The sequence below is a fragment of the Salvelinus namaycush genome, unplaced genomic scaffold, assembly GCF_016432855.1.
Source record: "Salvelinus namaycush isolate Seneca unplaced genomic scaffold, SaNama_1.0 Scaffold610, whole genome shotgun sequence".
Classification (NCBI taxonomy): Eukaryota; Metazoa; Chordata; class Actinopteri; order Salmoniformes; family Salmonidae; genus Salvelinus; species Salvelinus namaycush.
In genome coordinates this window covers 30,682-49,557 of record NW_024061321.1, presented here as the reverse complement: position 1 = coordinate 49,557, position 18,876 = coordinate 30,682, and the positions used below count along the sequence as shown (strand labels likewise).

At 42.6% G+C, this 18,876-nt stretch overlaps 2 pseudogenes; both read right to left on the bottom strand.

Moving 5' to 3' along the window:
- Nucleotides 1-1,605: 1,605 nt before the first annotated feature.
- LOC120042102 lies at nt 1,606-1,759 on the bottom strand (annotated as a pseudogene).
- A 10,402-nt stretch (nt 1,760-12,161) lies between these two features.
- Nucleotides 12,162-12,311, bottom strand: LOC120042092 (annotated as a pseudogene).
- Between the last annotated feature and the right edge of the window lie 6,565 nt (nt 12,312-18,876).

Sequence of the window (18,876 nt, the reverse complement as noted above, 5' to 3'; positions counted from 1 at the left end):
CTCCTTTCCCCCTTCTGATAACCAGGTGGCGAATCGCATCTCTGCATGTCTGGCAGACATATCAGTGTGGATGACGGATCACCACCTCAAGCTGAACCTCGGCAAGACGGAGCTGCTCTTCCTCCCGGGGAAGGACTGCCCGTTCCATGATCTCGCCATCACGGTTGACAACTCCATTTTGTCCTCCTCCCAGAGCGCTAAGAACCTTGGCGTGATCCTGGACAACACCCTGTCGTTCTCAACCAACATCAAGGCGGTGACCCGTTCCTGTAGGTTCATGCTCTACAACATTCGCAGAGTACGACCCTGCCTCACACAGGAAGCGGCGCAGGTCCTAATCCAGGCACTTGTCATCTCCCGTCTGGATTACTGCAACTCGCTGTTGGCTGGGCTCCCTGCCTGTGCCATTAAACCCCTACAACTCATCCAGAACGCCGCAGCCCGTCTGGTGTTCAACCTTCCCAAGTTCTCTCACGTCACCCCGCTCCTCCGCTCTCTCCACTGGCTTCCAGTTGAAGCTCGCATCCGCTACAAGACCATGGTGCTTGCTTACGGAGCTGTGAGGGGAACGGCACCTCCGTACCTTCAGGCTCTGATCAGGCCCTACACCCAAACAAGGGCACTGCGTTCATCCACCTCTGGCCTGCTCGCCTCCCTACCTCTGAGGAAGTACAGTTCCCGCTCAGCCCAGTCAAAACTGTTCGCTGCTCTGGCACCCCAATGGTGGAACAAACTCCCTCACGACGCCAGGACAGCGGAGTCAATCACCACCTTCCGGAGACACCTGAAACCCCACCTCTTTAAGGAATACCTAGGATAGGATGAAGTAATCCTTCTAACCCCCCCCCCCCTTAAAAGATTTAGATGCACTATTGTAAAGTGGCTGTTCCACTGGATATCATAAGGTGAATGCACCAATTTGTAAGTCGCTCTGGATAAGAGCGTCTGCTAAATGACTTAAATGTAAATGTAAAATAAACAGACATTGCATTCTCACCAATTAGATAAGCAGCTTGAACTTTGGCTCACTCAAAAAGTGGAAGAAATTACATATACTGTAGCCATCACTTTTTAGCACAGATAGTTGGATGAAATACAAACAAACCTTGCTAACATTTCAAAGCGAGGGCACATATTTCAGCCTTGTGGGAAAAAACGGACAAATACAATGACTTCTGACAAATACATCATCAGCAACAGTTTCCCATGCAGCTATCCTACTAGCCACAATAAATACACAAAAGCTCTGGATGTTGAAAACCTATTGCATTGTTCTGTGCTAAGGAGGAACGCATGTATGGACAATTTCATATTGGAAGCGCATGGGGCGCGTATGACACATCATGACCGGGGGGGTTAGAGTGGCTTCTCAACTATCTCTTGATTGAAGTACCAGCGTGGCATAAATACAATGCTGCATTTCGCAACATAATGTTTCGACAAAATGCCAACAAGGTTTTGCTACAAACAAATGTTTCCACCTTGCGATTGGTCCACAAAGTCTCTTTCACAACTGACTTCAAAGATCTCCATAAGCACAGTCAGTTGACTCAAGTCATCCTTAAGCCTGCCGCCAAGCAACGGTTTATCATTAACAAAGAAATCAGGGTAAAGCGCAAACAACCACTACCATAAATTTTGCAATCGAGATTCCCACATTTGGAAAATTCGCAAGGGGTCAGCCCAGCCAGAGTGGAATAGCTGAGCCCCACACTGGGTGAACCAACTTCTTGATCACAGTATCTCTTCTGCTTAGTGGAGGGCAAGTCTCTCCAGTGCCAACATTTTCCGCTAACGGGAACCACTTTGTGTTCTGATAATATCATATCACATCGACCTGCGTTAAATGCCGTTTAGGAATGCACTTGCACACAGAGTGGTGAAAAAGTAGTTTATTTTGTTTACTAGATTATATCAGTGAACCACTAGATTCCCATCATGCAACACTGTCGAAAAAATCACCAATTACTTTTTAATATCTTAACCTATCTGATATCACAAATGTTTGCGATATGACGAAATACAATCACATTCAGACACACACACACACACACAGACAAATGCATGAAACCAATTGATTTATTATCGATAACATCTCAGATTCTCTTGTGCTTTTGATTTACTCCATAAAAGAAGGGTTGTAATTCCAACATGGAAAACACAGGGCCATCAGACACCAGTCCAGTTCCACTCCTCACCAGCATTATTTCCTTTGATCATTTGAACAGGGCGAGGGAGCACAAAGCACACACAAGCTGCATTCAGTAACAATATTCTTATTTGTCTTGTAAATAAAAGGCAGTTGCTCCCTGACAACACAAGGAACTTTGATCGTATTAAAAGGGCAGGGGAGACTAGCCCATAGAAGCTGCATTTAGTCAATTCAGCATCAAATGCTTACTACAAGGCAGTGTTGCTGATGAAATAATGCCACACCCCCTAGTGGACAAAAGGCTTACAGCACCTGGTATTCCCAGGCGGTCTCCCATCCAAGTACTAACCAGGCCCGAGCCTGCTTAGCTTCCGAGATCAGACGAGAATGGGCGTATTTTTTTAATTTTTTTTTTATTTTATTTTTTTAATTATAATAATGTCAAAGTAATTTACAACCAATTCACATTAATACTAACAATCCTTGTACATCAGCAAAAAAAAAAACATTTTCCAAAACACCAACAACCCAAATAACAAAAAAAAAAATCAACAAAACAATACAACAAATAAAACATAATTACACCATCCTTATTCACTAATCAACATAAAATACATAATCTAATATAGACATTAGACATACACCATTTCAGAAGTTAACCCTAACTCCCTCTCCTCCCTCCTCCATAGACACTAAAGTACTCCCCTTTATAAACATACTTTCAAATTTCTCTAGTTTTGCATTATACATTAATTCCACCTGCTTTCTTAAACCTGCTTTAAAGATTACCCAGACATTCACCTTTTTCCCTTCAAAATGTTTCATATTCCTTCTACAGTAAATTGCATACCTCACAAAACTCAAAACAATATTCAACAGGTACACATTCACACCCAAACATTTCCCCACCACTCCAAATAATATTAACCTATCCCATGCAAAACTTTCTAAAAACTCTTTTCTCCAGTGCCTCCACAACAAAAGTTTTACTTCATTGAAAAAATCTGTCAGACATGGACATTCAACAAATAAATGCAACAAAGACTCGCTTCATCATACACACATCACATTCCCGCCGTACATCGCGGTTTATCTGATGTAAAATAATATTTGTGTATATACGATTATGCCGTAACATAAAATCCATGTTCTTACAATTTCGTTTATTCCCAAACAAAACCAAATTCTCCCACATCAAAGAAACATCCAAATCAATAAACATTTTTCTCCACATCCTCTCAGCCGCAGGCCTCACACACACAGACTTCAACATACACTTGTACAATCTTTTCTGTGTTACTTTTGATAATAATTGTTTCCCCGATCCTTTACCCACATAGAGACTTGGCAGCACATACAAGTCCTCATATTCCCCCTCCCCATTTATCACTTTTATCCACTCACCCGTAATGCATAATTTAATTCTTTCGTATATCTGTAATACTAATTTTCTCTCCACTGTATCATCAAACTCCCACACAGTATCCAGAATTGCCTGCCCCCTTAAAAAACCCGGTATAACCTCGTAAAGAAAATCTTTTACCAATATTAACCCAGCCTTCATAAACATTTTGTTGTACAGCACCTTCCCACCACTCTCTATTTTCGGATTCAAAAACACAGGCTGATTAAATATGTTGTCCTTATTTGTACATGTGTACTCAATCTGAGGAAGAAATTCCCCCCATGCCAAGAACACCTCTTTATAGAACTCAGGCAAACCCTCCAACATATCCTTCTTCCATGACATCAATAATCCACTTTCTTCACAACCCCCACTTCTGTACAAATTTTTTTTTAAAAACCTTTTCCATCCATAATCTACCTCCCCATATAAGTATTTTTGCACAGTTTTTATTCTCATTGCTTTTCTCTTCACATCCAAATCCACCAATTTCAACCCCCCATCCTTTAAATCCGAGATAAGAGTTGCCCTTGCAATCCTAGTCCCCTTCCCCTCCCATAGGAAATCTGTAACCAAACCATTGAATTCTTTTAACACCCATTGTGGCATATCCAACGAACCTAAAACATAGATACATTTGGATGCCACCAATGAATTAATCACCACCACTTTCCCCCTCAAAAACAGTTTTCTTGCCTTCCAATAGGATAGAGTATGTTTTATTTTATTCAAAACCCCAGTCCATGTCTCATCTCTCGTCCCTTCTTTATCCACCCCCAAAACCACCCCTAAAGTCTTTATATAACCTTCAGCCTTTTTGAAAGGGAATCCACAGTCCACTTTTTCATCTATCCCCATATACATTATTTCAGATTTTTCAACATTAAGTTTTGCCCCTGATGCCTTGCCATATACCTCAAAACACTCCATTACATTCTTCACACTTTCAACATCTATCACAGTACATGTAGTATCATCCGCATATTGCTGTATAACACTCTCCCCCCCATCCGGTATCCGTATACCTCTAATTAATTTGTTTGCTTTAATCATTGCTGCAAGCGGCTCCACCGATAAACTATAAAGAGCAGCTGATAACGGACATCCCTGCCTAACAGATCTCTCCAGAGGAAAAGAATCTGTTAAAATCCCATTACATTTTACTCTGCTCCTTGCAGATCCATTCAGTAATCTAATCCAACCTATCATTCTTTCACCAAAACCAAATTTCCCAAGTGTACGCAATAAAAAGGAATGATCAACTCTATCAAAAGCCTTATTTAGATCCAAACTCATCACAAACCCCCCTTCCTCCCCCATATGCTTTATCACATCCCTTATTGTTCCCACTGTGTCAGAAATATCCCTCCCTGGTACACTATATCCTTGTGTCTCTGCTATTACTTCTCCCATAACTTTTTTAACTCTATTAGCTAAGACCTTGGCTAAGATCTTATAATCACAATTTAAAAGTGTCAACGGTCAATAATTATCCAAATTTACACGACTCCCTTTATTTTTATACAGTATGGTTACAACTCCTGTGGCCAGCGAATCTGGCACCACTTGAGTCTTTTCAATATATTCATACAGTTTTCTTAAAATTGGAGCCAACAAATCTGCAAAAGATTTATAAAATTCCGCAGTTAGACCATCAGACCCCGGACTCCTATTGCAATTAGCAGCTAATATGGCCTCCTTAATGTCAGTTAGACTCATATCTTCGTCACACATGTTTTTTTCCCCTTCCGTTAACTTAGTATCCACATGTTCAAGCACCTTATCCATACAGGAATCATTAACCTCTTCTTTTTTAAATAAGCATTCATAATATCTCTCGACCGTATCCAGAATCCCCACCAAATCATTTACCTTTTCCCCTTTATCATTAATTAACTCCGTAATATAAATCTTCTCTTGTCTTCTTTTTTCTAAATTCAAGAAAAATGAAGTACACCTTTCCCCCTCTATCGCATATTGCACTCTACTCCTTACAATCGCCGCATAACATTTCTTCTTCTCATATTCATCAAGTGCATCCTTAGCCAGTAAATAATCCTCCACCCCATGACCTTCATCCTTTTCTATACACTCAAGTTCATGTTGAACCTTCTTACGTAGTTCCCTCTCCTTCTTTTTCAAAAAATAATTCCTCTTAACAGCATATTTTATAGTCAATTCCTTACATTTGGTTTTCAGCTCCTCCCACCACAACCCCATATTCTCCTCCATTAACTGTTGTCTTTTGGCCTTCCCAATACATTCTGATATCATCTCAATATAATTTTCCTCCTCTAGCAAGCTATTATTTAAACACCACAGCCCACCAGATTTAGTAGGTGTCCTTACTCCACAAGAAAATACCAACGCAGCATGATCACTAAAAGTTGTAAAAACATACTTAATTTCTTTCATAAAATCCCTTAAACCTTCATTTACTAAAACCAGATCTATTCGTGTCTGTTTCAACTCCCCTAAAACCACCTGCCTTCTAGAAATTCCTCTCTTGTTCGGATTCTCATCCCTCCATATATCAATCAAACTGTTTTCAAACATAATCTTCCTTAAGACCCCCCTAGATACGTCATTTCTAAAAATAGCTCCCCTTTTCATATCTAGTCTATTCATTTTAACATTAAAATCCCCTACTAAAATACAGTTACCCTTGCACCATTTCCCTAATTCTAAAAATAAATTCTTTCGCTCTATCTCATTATTCGGCGCATAAATATTTATAATCCTAAAAACCCTATTCATATATTCAAAATCCAAAATTAAAATCCTCCCATTATTATCATTATATATCTTCTTCACATTTTCTACTACATCCTTCCTTAACCTGTTTGGGCTGCAAGCCCGACACCGCCCACACTATGACAACATCCAGCTCAAAGTGCAGGGCGCGACATTCAAAAGCTAGTTTTTAAAAATATTTAACTTTCACACATTAACAAGTCCAAGACACCAGATGAAAGATAAACTTCTTGTGAATCAAACCAACATGTCCGATTTTTAAAATGTTTTACAGGGAAGACAAAATATGTAAATCTATTAGCTAACCACGTTAGCAAATGACACCACTTTTCTAACTGCATCAGTTTCTTACTCCATCAGGTGCTATCACAAATTCGACCAAATAAAGATATAAATAGCCACTAACCAAGAAACAAATTCATCAGATGACAGTCTGATAACATATTTATTGTATAGCATATTTTTTTTCGAAAAATGTGCATATTTCAGGTATAAATCATATTTTACATTTCAGCTACAAATCAGAAAGTGCACCGAAAGCAGCCATAATATTTACAGACACCAACAGACACCAACGTCAAATAGCTTATTACTCATCATAAAACATTTCCGAAAAATATATAGTTTGCAGCAATTGAAAGATAGGCAACTTGTGATTCCAAACAATATTTCCGATTTATTAAATGTTTTACAGCGAAAACAAAATGTATCGCTATATTAGCGTAGCCACAATAGAGAGACACATTTGGGCGCCCACGACCCGTTCACATGCACGACAGATATATGAAATAACATCATAAAATGAGTCTTACTTTGGCTGATCTTTCATCAGAATGTTGAAACAGGCGTCCTCTGTCCAGATGAGTCGTTGTTTCGTTTCAGAATGAGAAATATCCCTGTTAATTTACCATTTCCAGTAGCCGTGGCCCAACGTAAACACAGTCATACGACGGAACACGGCAAAACTCCCGAATAAAGTTTCAATAATCTGATTAACCTTTACCGAACCTCAACCCCGTATCCGGGATCACCCCCCACCCCCCACACACTGATTAGCATAGCTAGCATAGCTTCACAAGTAGATAGTAGCATCTAAATATCATTAAATCACAAGTCCAAGACACCAGATGAAAGATACAGATCTTGTGAATAAAGCCACCATTTCAGATTTTTAAAATGTTTTACAGGGAAGACAAAATATGTAAATCTATTAGCTAAACACGTTAGCAAAATACACCACTATTCTAACTCCATCAGTTTCTTACTCCTTCAGGTGCTATCACCAATTCGGCTCAACTAAGATATTGATAGCCAATAACCTATAAAAAAACCCATCAGATGACAGTCTGATAACATATTCATGGTATAGGATAGTTTTTGTTAGAAAAAAGTGCATATTTCAGGTAGAAATCACAGTTTACAATTGCACCGACCATCACAAATCGACTAGAATTACTAGATAGAGCAACGTGTATGACCAATTTACTCATCATAAAACATTTCATAAAAATAGACAAAGCATAGCAATGGAAAGACCCAGTTCTTGTGATTTCAGACCATATTTCAGATTTTCTAAGCGTTTTTCAGCGAAAACACAATAAATCGATAAGTTAGCATACTACATGTGCAAACGTTACCAGAGCATCGATTCCAGCCAAAGAGCGCTATAACGTAATCACCGCCAAAAGATATTAATTTTTTCACTAACCTTCTCAGAATTCTTCCGATGACACTCCTGTAACATCATTTTACAACATACATATACAGTTTGTTCGAAAAGGTGCATATTTAGCCATACAAAACCGTGGTTACACAATAAAAATACTAGGAAATCAAGCCTCAATATGTCTGACGTCATCTATCAGAGTGATCTAGTTTAATTGAAAGCTAATCATATACTTGACTAAAAAATACAGGGTTGACAGGAATCGAAAGACAAATTAGTTCTTAATGCAACCGCTGATTTACATTTGTAAAATTATCCTTACTTTTCAATACAGGGTTCGCCAAGTGAAGCTATACCAAACAAAATGGCGAAATATGCGTTTAAAATATTTCGACAGAACAACAATTTATCATATTAAATATTGCTTACTTTGAGCTGTTCTTCCATCATATTCTTGGGCAATGTATCCTTTCTATGTTATAAACGTCTTTTGGTCGATAGATGTCCTCTGTCCTTCGAAATATCCACTAACGATCGAACGGGACCCCAAAACGTGTCCAAAGTTTCAGAGTGCACAACAAAGAAATTCCTCAAAATCGCACTAAACGGATATAAATTGCTATAAAACGGTTTAAATTAACTACCTTATGATGTTTCTAAGTCCTATATCGAATTAAATTACAGACGGATACATTTCAAGTTGATAACCGAGCCTGTGAAAATGGCGTCCGGAGGTCCCTTCCTGCGTAAGGGCGAGCGTCGAAAGGGGGGCTACTCTCACTCCTTGGTCTTTTATAACCTCTGAGAGCTACGGAGAAGGCCCATTCCACTTCTCATTGGTTACTGACATCCAGGGGAAGGCGGGTGCAGTTCGTGTCGTTCCATAGGATAGACAGAGACCTTAAAAACTGATCTGAAACCAGAGCTTCGCTCTCAGACCTTTCACTGTCTGTCATGGATTTCGCTGTAGAAAGAGTTCTGGGTCACCCACAGACATAATTTCAACGTTGTATGAAACTAGAAGGTGTTTTCTATCCAATATAATTAATAATATGCATATTGTACGAGCAAGAATTGAGTACTAGGCAGTTTAATTTGGAGACAACAAAATGCTAATTCGGAACAGCACCCCCTGTAGTCGCAAGAAGTTAAACTATATTGAAAAAACATACATTACGATGATATGGTCACATATATCCAAAAAAATTCGAGCCGGAGACGTTAGCCGTTCGTTAGGAAGGCAAAACAGAAGTCCATCCCACTTCCTTCAGAATACCGGAAGTTGGCGCTCAGGTCAAAGAAATAGGTTTTTTTCCACCACAGACCAAGAGGAGCAAAAAAATTTCTTCTCTGACATCCTCTTTACACCAATAGGAAGGCGTATAGACTGTCAGCAGACTCGTAGGTGTTAAGACCATGTATAGGCATCAGATTGAAAAGAGCATAGATTTCTGACATTTCACTTCCTGGTCAGGAAAAGTGCTGCAGAAGGACTTGTGTTTCACTCAGAGAAATAATTCCAACTGTTTTAGAAACTAGAAAGTGTTTTCTATCCAAAAAGAATAATAATATTCATATTGTACAAGCAAGATTTGAGTAGGAGGCCGTTTGAAATGGGCACGATTTCACTGGCTACTCAACACTTTGCCTTGCAGCCATAAGAAGTTAATAAAATTGCAACCCCACTTGAATTTCCCCTGCCATTGTTAACATAAATAAAATCCCTCCATATTTGTTTTACTTCTAAAACACATGCATTATCCCAGTGCGTCTCTTGAATACATAAAATATCTGAATTCTTCATTTGTACTATTCTATTAAATTTTCCCATTGTTCTCAAACCATTTGCATTTATTGACATTATATTTACCATTCTAATAAATAATAAAATAATAAAATATAATTTCATTATCCTCTACCTGTTATCCAGTTTCTTTCCTCTTCCACCCTTTCTCTCCCCCTCTTCCCCCCGCTTTCCTCTTCCTGTATCCTTCCCTCGTTCTTTCAATCTTTTCCCCATCATCCGTGTCCGATATCTCCTCCAAGTCCATGTTATCCAGCCAACTCAACTTCTTGTCACCCACATCCGTTGTGCTCCCCGTATTCATCTCCGTTTCTGGTATAGTCGTTGTGCTCCCCGTGCTCATCGCCGTCTCTGGTATTGTCGTCGTTGTGCTCCCCGTGTTCATCTCCGTTTCTGTTATTGTCATCAAATCCACAACCCCCTCCATTTCTTCACCCCCCGTGGTACTTGTTAGTGCTGTGCTTTCCCCCAAAACCTGTGAGTCCCCCGTGCTTCCCCCCAGTCTACTCCCCCCCTCCTCCTGAAAACTCCCTCTTCTTATTTCTGAGTCCATACACTGCTCCCAATTTCATTCATCTTCTGGTCCTTCTCCCTTCTTCCTTCCTCCGTCTCTCCACCTTCTGCCACGTCCTCTCCTCCATCTTCTTCTCCTTCTTGCGACAATACAACTGCTTCCTCGAATAGTGTTTGACTCCCCTCTTCAGCCCTAACCTCTCCACAGTTGCACTCCGCCAATCTCTTTCTGCATCCACCACAAAAATTCCTTTCCTTCTCTCCGACACATTCTCTCGCATAGTGTCCTTGATTGCCACACTTGAAACACTTAAATTCCGGGCAGTCTTTAACTATGTGCCCGGGTTGAATACACAAACAACACACTCTGACCTGTTTGTCATGAATGACCCTGAAATATTCTGCTCCCTCCAACGTCTCAATTCTTGTAGAATAAGGCAATGATGTCACTTTTTCTATGAACTTGACCTTGCAGAAACGTGTCCCGTCAACCACCTCTGTTCCTGGCCAAACTCTCCTCCTTATCTCCGAGACGGCCGCCACTCCCCAGCTACTCAGCTTGCCCAGTATCACACCATCTTCTACGTATACTGGGAGATTCATGAAAGACACCACCAATTCCTTCACATTAATATCTCTCGCCAGAATCCTGGTGTCCTTTATCCGTATTCCATCCATTAGACGTTCTTTTCCTTTTTCGTTTCTCATCGTAACTTCATACTTCTTATCCCCTTTCATTCGGCATCCCACCACCTCTCCACACACCTCCTTAATTGCTCGTAGTAGTTCCATTGTCGTCACCTTGTCTTCTCCTTCCAACTCAATTGCCACCGTGTATTCTTTGCCATATTTCATTCCTTCTTTATCTTCATTTTTCTTCCGTTGCGCCTTTTCGTTGTCTTTGTCCATTCCGTTTGTCTTTTCCATGTTGTCCGTCATAGTAAAAAAATGAATCCAAAAAAGCTCTCCCCCAAGCAGCAAAACTGCAAGGGGGAAGACTAACCAAACTTAAAACTATTCAACTGAAGAAAATAATAAATTATATTGCGAAATCCAATTAATTAACAAAAATAGCTCTCGAGCAAACACTCTCCAGCAAACACTCACTCACAGCTCAAAACTCGCACCTGTCGTCACTTCTCCAATCAGGAAAGGCGTATTCAGGCTGGTATGGCCGTAAGCGAAGGCACATCTCTTGGTACACCATATAAAGTCAAAGTGAGTCTGATAAACAGACATTGCATTCTCACCAATTAGATAAGCAGCTTGAACTTTGGCTCACTCAAAAAGTGGAAGAAATTACATATACTGTAGCCATCACTTTTTAGCACAGATAGTTGGATGAAATACAAACAAACCTTGCTAACATTTCAAAGCGAGGGCACATATTTCAGCCTTGTGGGAAAAAACGGACAAATACAATGACTTCTGACAAATACATCATCAGCAACAGTTTCCCATGCAGCTATCCTACTAGCCACAATAAATACACAAAAGCTCTGGATGTTGAAAACCTATTGCATTGTTCTGTGCTAAGGAGGAACGCATGTATGGACAACTTCATATTGGAAGCGCATGGGGCGCGTATGACACATCATGACCGGGGGGAGGGGGTTAGAGTGGCTTCTCAACTATCTCTTGATTGAAGTACCAGCGTGGCATAAATACAATGCTGCATTTCGCAACATAATGTTTCGACAAAGTGCCAACAATGTTTTGCTACAAACAAATGTTTCCACCTTTCGATTGGTCCACAAAGTCTCTTTCACAACTGACTTCAAAGATCTCCATAAGCACAGTCAGTTGACTCAAGTCATCCTTACGCCTGCCGCCAAGCAACGGTTTATCATTAACAAAGACATCAGGGTGAAGCGCAAACGACCACTACCATAAATTATGCAATCGAGATTCCCACATTTGGAAAATTCGCAAGGGGTCAGCACAGCCAGAGTGCAATGGCTGAGCCCCACACTGGGTGAACCTCCTTCTTGATCACGGTATCTCTTCTGCTTAGTGGAGGGCAAGTCTCTCCAGTGCCAACATTTTCCGCTGAAGATAATGTTGATAAAACGTTATTGGAGACAGGAGGCCAAGTTGAGACATTGGACGAGGTGGATAAGGTATAGTAAAGGCAGTTTATTCAAAGGTAAAGATATCTGGCAAATCGTGCTGCACGGCCCCGTTCGCCTAGCTCGTATGGAACCGTCGGAAGAGAGGCCCGAAACATATTGTGCAGTTCATTTATGCAGTATATGACGTATGTATATTCTGGGAGTCTGTTCGTCGGATTGCTCGATCTGGGTCGTGGGTAGTCCTGTTCGGGCCTGGTGTCGACATTCCATTGGCTCTTAACATTGTTCTTTGTCTTCGTTTCCCAACCTTGAAAAGAATGTGTATGCGTGTTGTTGTTGCAGGGGCCTGTTCTGCGTGTGTGTGTGTGTGTGTCTGTGGTTGGTATCTGATGAGAGCAGAATGTGTCTGAGAGAAAAGAGGGGGTGGGTGCATTTTGTACAAAGGATAGCTTATGTTGAGAAGTTGTTATAACAAGTTTCCAGTATCTATTACAATTTCTTACAAATCCCCCTCTTCACGTCTTATAGACGTGAATAAACTAGATAAAATTTGTCAGAAGACAAATTTTAATTCCCCATCTTCACGTCTCACAAGAGACGTGACATAAAAGTAAAAAGGCAAATGGGTAAAATTTGTCAGAAGACACATTTTTAATTCCCCCTCTTCACGTCTCACAAGAGACGTGACATAAAAGTAAAAAGGCAATTGGGTAAAATTTGTCAGAAGTCAAATTTTTGATTCCCCCTCTTCACGTCTCACAAGAGACGTGACATAAAAGTAAAAAGGCAAATGGGTAAAATTTGTCAGAAGACAAATTTTTAATTCCCCCTCTTCACGTCTCACAAGAGACGTGACATAAAAGTAAAAAGGCAATTGGGTAAAATTTGTCAGAAGACAAATTTTTGATTCCCCCTCTTCACGTCTCACAAGAGACGTGACATAAAAGTTTCTTAGTCATCAAATAGATAGACAGGTCCAGCTTCCCCATCAGCAAGCAATGGGAACATTTGGGCCCTTTCCTGATTAGGGTCTATGGCGGCAGTGATAACACGGCTAGCAAGCGTGCGCGCACATGGAATGCAACAGCATCCACAAAGTACAAGAATGCCCGCAAAAACGGAAATAGATACTAGGATAGAGGAAACCAGCGTCTTATATTTACCAAAAGCATCCATCCATGAGTCCCACATAGAAGTGTCCACTCCAGAATGTTGTTTCATCTTACCATTAAGGGTACGAAGTCCCTCCAATGCTACAGTCAGACTCCCATCCGTAGCTGTGTTGTTGGGAATGAAAGTACAACACTGCTCACCAAACATGGCACAGACCCCCCCCGTTCAGCCAATAACATATCAACCGCGATTCTATTTTGAAATGCCATCAGGGATGTAGCTGCCAATTGTCCATGGACCGCCTCGAAGCATTGTTGAGTCCAATTGCCCAGTTTCTGGACATTAAAATGAATGTAATTAATTCTGTCCACATTTTTATTAACTGTACACCACCAGCAAAATGATGATTCAAACCCCGCGGCTACTTGGTCAACCAATTTATACTCATCTGGTACCCCCCTGGGGACGCCAATTGCATCAATGTAAGTTGAGTCCCCAGCAGAAGGGCCCACCGTGCGCTTGGTCCTGTTAGGCCAATATTCAGGACCCAGGGCTTGTATACGGGTGAGCAGATCTTGGATGCCTATGGGGTAAACAGAGATGGGCAACAGAAGAGTTACAAGTGCACAGGTACCAGTGGCATTGTGGGGAAGTCTGTCAAACAGACTAGTTCCCCCACACCACCACCACACATCAGCTCTAGACACTGGTTTAAAGATTGCTGTGAGCATGTGAGTGTACAAGCACCAACTAACAGGGAGCTTACCCAACAATGTCCCTCCACCTGTCATGGTTATGCATGTGAAGTTAGCTCTAGCCACACTGGAGGAGAATATCGGTTTCTTGACCACCGTGATGACTACCGGATAAACAGCGTCCCACTGTGAACACTTCTCAGGTGGGTTGTCTTTGTCCATAAGGGGCATTAGACAGTCTCCGCTAATAGCGGCTGGGACTATGCGGAGCAATGGTCTAGCTCCCATGCAAACGACGCAGCTTTGCAGGGTCGTGTTAGCTGCTTGTTCGGTCAATAGGAGCCAATTGTTAGAGAAACCTGAGATTCCGGTGGCAGTAAGAATGGTATCATCAGGGGTGGTAGGAGTGGTGACCATAATAATAGGACCCCAATCACCCTTCCCCTTAGATGTTAAAACAGTAAACCGGTCAGAAATAGCAGAGGGCTGAGCCTGTTGTGTAATGCAGATTTTTAATGGCCAGTAGAGTAGATCCTTGCTAGAATCTACATGTGGTGCTAGTATAAAATCCTGACAACCCGTCCCAGTACCTGGTCGGATAATTAGTGATAGTCCCCAATTATGCAATCCAGTCCTAGTCAGTGACAATCTTTGTCGCCAGACAAGAACTGCTTGCCCTGATGAATAACTGGACCAGTCAGGACCAGTCTCAGCGACCAGGCTCTTCCATGACCACTCCTGAAACCCCCCTTTTGTCATATACCAGTTAAATCTGGTGTACTCCAGAGCATGCCCTCCCAGGCCATTCCTAGCTTTTCCCAATACCCCCCAAGGCAGTGTAATGGTGGTGGTCACATTAGCGGGTACACATAAGGTGGTGCTTCTGACCTTTGTTGGAGTGCATGGTTGGTCTGTGGTTGTAGTGCTACGTTTGTGTATGGCGGGACTGGTGAGATCGAGGGTAATGTTAGACGTGACATTAGTAGTTGTATGATGTGAGAGGGGTGGATGTGTGAGCTGTTGTATAAGCCATGTGAAAGTTCCTAGTGACACTCCAGTAATGATTATGAAAATAACAAACAAGGGACCTGAAATTCCCAGTTTCTCCCAGGGATTGAGATATCCCGGTCCTAGGCGAGTAGCCTTAGTTCGTGGAAACTGGGGCTGGCGTCCCATTTTCACCGACTAAGGTTTGTTTGGTTGGAGTCGAATTGAGATTGGCCAAATCAGCCCTGACTTCAGTCAGAGTTCTGGAAGGCGTTGGGGCTGGTGTGCAATGTGTAAGGTGATGCCAAGGTGCGCCCGATTTACCTTTGACCTGGACTGAGTGTGAAGTAACCTCCTTCACTTCGTACGGTCCAGTCCACCTGGGTTCCTGCCACTTTCTCTTGTGGACCTTAACCCTCACCCAGTCCCCAACTTTTACCTTCAATTGCGGCGGATCTCCCGTCAGCTCCCCCTCTTGGACCTTGTGAATCTGTTTGGAGAGAGCTGCAGAAAGTTCCGTCAGTTTTCTCACATATTCAGACATTACAATTTGTTGTACATCAAGGGCGGGCATATGACCTCCCTCCCTTGGTGGACCAGGCATGACTCTACCAGTCATTATCTCATGAGGAGAGAGATGGGTGCCTGCACCTGGCGAGGCTCTCATGGCCATCAACGCCAGGGGCAGGGCTTCGACCCATGTCAACTTCGAACCTGCACATACCTTAGCTATCTTAGCCTTAAGGGTCTGATTTGAGCGTTCCACGAGGCCCTGAGATTGGGGCTTGTACACTGACCCAAATTTGTGTACAATGCCAAATCTTTCCTCCACCTGTCTCAGGTGTTTGTTACTGAAATGGGATCCGTTGTCGGATCGGATTTGCCTGGGGACTCCATACCTTGGTATGAGTTCGGTTTGCAGCCACTTAATGACCGATTTTGCATCCTCCCTTGCTGTTGGTATTGCCTCAACCCATTTAGAGAACCTGTCTACCATAACTAACAGGTACCTTTTTCCATTTGTCACATTGTCTGGCCCCATATCTGTGTAATCTATGCTGATGTCCTGAAAACAAGCGTTAGGGACTGGGTATGAACCCATGGGTGTTTGATATGGTTTCTTTGGATTGTGGCTACCACAAATGCTACACTCGTCACAAAACAAATCTGTCATGTCTTTCATATGGGGGTGCCACCAGATGTGGGACACCTTCTGTAAAGTCTTTAGTTTGCCTTCATGTGTGGGCCCATGAGCCTCTCGTATTAGTTCTGGACAGAGGTTTGCAGGGGCCACTAGTCTGCCATCATGGCATCTCCACAATTCATCAGGTCCCTTGGTGGCACCTTTCTGTCCCCATACTGAGTGTTCATAGGGTCCTGCAGAGAACTGGAGTTATTTTATGTGTTGCTCTGTGAGCTCAGTCCGAGCTGGTTGGGTCTGTAGTATCATTTGTCTCGGGGTGTATCCACCAGCTTTCTTGGCTGCTTTGTCAGCTGCATCATTTCCCTCGCTGACTCTGTTTTTCAGTTGTTGATGTCCTTTACACTTCATGATGGCCACCTTCTTAGGTAGTGAGACTGATTTAATCAATTTTTCCATCTGTGTCTTGTGTTTGATTGGAAGGTTTCCTGTGGTGGTGAAGTTGCGTCTAACCCATTGTGGTCCATCAGTATGGACTGCTCCATGAGCATACGCTGAGTCGGTGTAGATGTTTACAGTCTTTCCTTCAGCCTTTTCCAAAGCTTGTGTTAAACCTATGATTTCTGCCAGTTGGGCCGATGCAGGTTGTGGGATGATGGCAGATTCCAAGGTCACGTGTGACCCGTCTGGAAGCTGTTGTACCACTGAGTATGCTGCTATGTTCCCTTCCTCTCCTCTATAGCAGCATCCATCTGTGTATAACCATAAGTCTGGGTTGGTGAGTGGTTCGTTCCCCAAGTCAGGTCTCAGTTTCAGTTCTTGTGCAGCTCTTTCTGCACAGGAGTGGGGTAGACCTTCTTCAGCATTGAGTGCGTCTGCCATGTTTTTGTCAGTGTTGACAAATGTGATGTGTGATTGTGTGCATTTATTCTGGATTTTCGTTTTTCTTTCAGCGCTGAACGTGAATTCTTTGCTCATCAGATATGCTGCAACCCCATGGTGGGTGTGGATTTCCAATGGATGGCACATTACCAGGTGGGCTGTTTTTTCAATAGCTTTTGCCACTGCAGCTACATACCTGGAACATGTGGTTTGTCCTACTTCGATATGGTCCAATTTGGAGGAGTGATACATCAACACTCTTCTCTCCCCCTCTTGTTTCTGAAAAAGGATGGATGATGTGAATCCTTCTTTTTCAGAAACATCCAGATGGAATTTGTTTTTGTAGTCAGGTGATGTCAAGGCTGCTGCCACTGAGAGATCTGTTTTCAAGAGTGCAAAAGCCTTTGATGCTTCAGTGGTCCATGTCAATGACGAGTGTAGGTTCCTTGGTCCCGCCTCTCGCACTATTTCTCTCAGTGGCTCAGTTCTGGCAGTGTAGTCTGGGATGTGTGTTCGGCTGTACCCTGTCAAGCCAAGGAAAGACAACATTCCCGACACAGTGATGGGGCGTGGATGATGAAGTATAGAGTCTCTGTGGGTTTTGGAGAGTCCTGCTCCTTCTCCCGAGATTTCTCTGCCAAGGAAAAGGACAGTTCTGCGACAGGACTGGACTTTGCTCATTTTGACTTTGTATCCTTTGACGGCCAGGAAGTCCAGTAATGTTTTTGTCATCTGTAGGCAGAGATCAGAAGTGGGAGCCCCCAGCAAAAGGTCATCTACATATTGGATCAGTATCACACCTTCTGGGATTTTCAACTCTGCCAGGTGTGTTTTAAGGATGTGGTTGAAAATTCCGGGAGAACACCTGTAACCCTGTGGGAGAACCGAATAAGTGTACTGTTGATGTTCGTATGTGAAAGCAAAGAGTGGCTGAGAGGCTTCATCAAGTGGGATGCTGAAGAAAGCATTAGCCAGATCCACCACCGTGAAGTATTGGTGTTTTGGTGACAGATTGCTCAGAGTGATGTGAGGGTCAGGGACAGGTAGGTCTATAGGTGCAGTAACGTCATTTACTGCTCGGAAGTCTTGAACCATCCGGTATGTTTCTCCTCCAGCTTTCAGCACTGGTAGGATCGGCGTGTTCCATGGAGATACAGTTCGATAGATAACCTGTGCTCTCAGTAACCCATCAATGGTCAGTTTGATCCCCATGGTCTGTTCGGGTTTCAAACGGTATTGAGTTCGGTAAACAGGTATTTGATCTGGGTTCAGTAGGGTGATGGTGACCGGTGCCACCTGTAGTTGGCCCACATCAAAAGGGGTGTGAGTCCATATACTTTCATCTATGGTGGAGATCAATGCTTTGGTAGATGGGTGGTCGGTGTATGGCTTACCATGGTGTCTTGGCAGGGTCAGTCGTTCTGGAAGACAGTGTTCTTCCGTGTCAACAGTCATGAACCTCCACATGTTTTCAGTGGTGGCCTTGTGTATTCCCGGTGTTTGGGTGGGTTCCCACTGAAGTTTGGATGCTCGTCTGATCATAGGGCCCAGGCTCCTTGCTTCGAAACCGTTTCCCACTGCCAGTGTAACATGGGGAGCTGACTCCTCCCCTAGTAGGTACCAGGATTTCAGATGAGGTGGTAGGATGACTGGTGCTGCCACCCCCTCTTGTCCACACACAATGGTGCAACA